We start from the raw sequence: 2242 nt of genomic DNA on the forward strand, positions 1-2242 counted from the left end.
AAAAAAAAAAAAAAAAAAATAGGGATGATGAAAGACAGGTCAGTAACCAGAGCAAGAAGTTCAGAGACCAAGCATGTAGAAAGTCCAAGGCAGAGGAAGTGAGGAACTGACATACAATCTACTCTACTCAAAAGGTTTTAAAGGCTTGGAAAGATTAAAAACAGGGTTGGCCTGAAGTCTGGAGCAAAATTTATGCAACACTGTTTATGGGATGGCTGTTTCAATAAACAACTTATGTTAGCACTTTATCTGTTGGCTCTAGCCCTAAGATTGGGTTCAACTGGCAAAATGTATTTTCTAGTCTAGGGCAAAGGTTTCCAAACTTTTTAGACGGCCAAAAGAGAAATTGATTTATGAAGTATATACTAACATAATGTAGTACATTCATTAGTTAATATTTCAAGGCACAATATACAATTAAAAGAAGGTTCTCCATTTATAATAATGAATGTAAATCCGTATTTCAAATAGTCTTCATAATTTTTAAGTTTTTTAACCAATTTCTTATAAGATTTGATTAGTCATTAATTCTTTTTTTGCTTAAATACAGGTGAAAAAGATTTACACTGGAGATAGAATTTCACCTCTGTCACTTTCTTATTGTTCACTTGTCCCTGAGTTAATGATCTTCAAGCTATACTTTCTTTTCTTTTTTTGAGACGGAGTTATGCTCTGTCACCCAGGCTGGAGTGCAGTGGTACAATCTTGACTTACTGCAACCTCCGCTTCCTGGATTCAAGCAATTCTCCCACCTCAGTTCCTGAGTACCTGGGATTACAGGTGCCCACCACAATGTCCAGCTAATTTTTGTATTTTAGTAGAGATGAGATTTCACCATGTTGGCCAGGCTAGTCTTGAACTTCTGACCTCCAGTGATCCACCCGCCTCGGCCCCCCAAAATGCTGGGATTACAGACGTGAGCCACCACACCCGGCCCATAGTTTCTCAATAATAATATTTTTAAGGTTTATATCAATTTTAGAGGATTAATTCAGTTAATGCTGAATAATTCCAATTCCATCTACAATTTAAAGATAAATTGCAGCCAGGCGCGGTGGCTCACACCTGTAATCCAAGCACTTTGGAGGTCAAGGTGGGCGGATCACCTGAAGTCAGGAGTTCAAGACCAGCCTGACCAACATGGTGAAACACTGTCTTTTAAAAAAAAGATAAACTGCTATGAGTCAAACTATGTGGAAACAAACAAACAAAAAAAAAGAGTGAAAGAGTGAAGGGGCACCATCAATGCCCTCAGATTGTGGATGCTCAGAAAACCTCAACTGTTATACATAACACCGTATCATATGGACTGAGTGAGCGACTATGGGGGTTCAATCTGCATGGTAAATATTGGGAAAATTCTTTTATATAAAAATAAACATAAATGGGAGATGTGATTTTTTTTTCCTGAACAGAGGTCCATTCAAACCATTTAGAGACCAACCATGTCAGCCCCTCACTGTGCCTTGTGCAGCAGCCCACACCATCAGCAGCTTCCATCAGGTAAGTGGTGCTCCCTTTGTAAAGAGGATCTAAGTCTCGTTTGAATTGTAGCTGGGAGCTTTCAGCCCTCTGGAAGTCTTGGGATTCTCCAGTCATAATTCTTTCTTTTATTTTTGAGATGGAGTCTCACTCTGTCACCCAGGGTAGAGTGCAGTGGCACAATCTTGGCTCACTGCAACCTTCACCTCCCAAGCTCAAGCAATCCTCCTGCCTCAGCCTCACAAGCATCTAGGACCATAGACATCTATCAACATGCCCAGCTAATTTTTCTATTTTTGGTAGAGACAAGGTTTCACCATGTTGCCCTGGTTGGTCTCAAACTCCTGAGCTCAAGCAATTCGCCCACCCCAGCCTCCTAAAGTGCTGGGATTACACGGGTGAGTCACGGTGCCCAGCCTCCAGTCATAACTCTGATTCGCAAACTGTATGGAACCTTTAGGTTGTATATGCACTATAAATGAATTATTGCATCCATTGTCAACTCAAGTTTTTTTCAACTGTTACTACATATAAAGGTTTTCTAGATCATTTTTGATAAGAAATTAAGTCCAATACCATACTTGTGATATTAGAAAATAAACTGGACATTTATCCTTCAGATTGCAAAATTCACTTATTTCATTCCAAAAAAATGTTAATGAGTTATTAATGAGATCTGTGGTCTCCAAAAAGGGGTCTGTACACCCAATTACATTTTATCTTATATTTTATAATTATATCCTTTTTTTTTTTTTTTTTT

General features: G+C 38.6%; 1 protein-coding gene across 3 annotated transcripts in view; it reads right to left on the reverse strand.

The window, feature by feature from the left end:
• TEP1 (telomerase associated protein 1) overlaps positions 1–2242 on the reverse strand; it is a 45969-nt gene that overhangs the window by 28267 nt on the left and 15460 nt on the right. The gene's annotated exons all lie outside the window — the stretch shown is intronic.

This window comes from Cebus imitator, unplaced genomic scaffold (assembly GCF_001604975.1).
Source record: "Cebus imitator isolate Cc_AM_T3 unplaced genomic scaffold, Cebus_imitator-1.0 Scaffold119, whole genome shotgun sequence".
In the NCBI taxonomy this organism is placed as follows: domain Eukaryota; kingdom Metazoa; phylum Chordata; class Mammalia; order Primates; family Cebidae; genus Cebus; species Cebus imitator.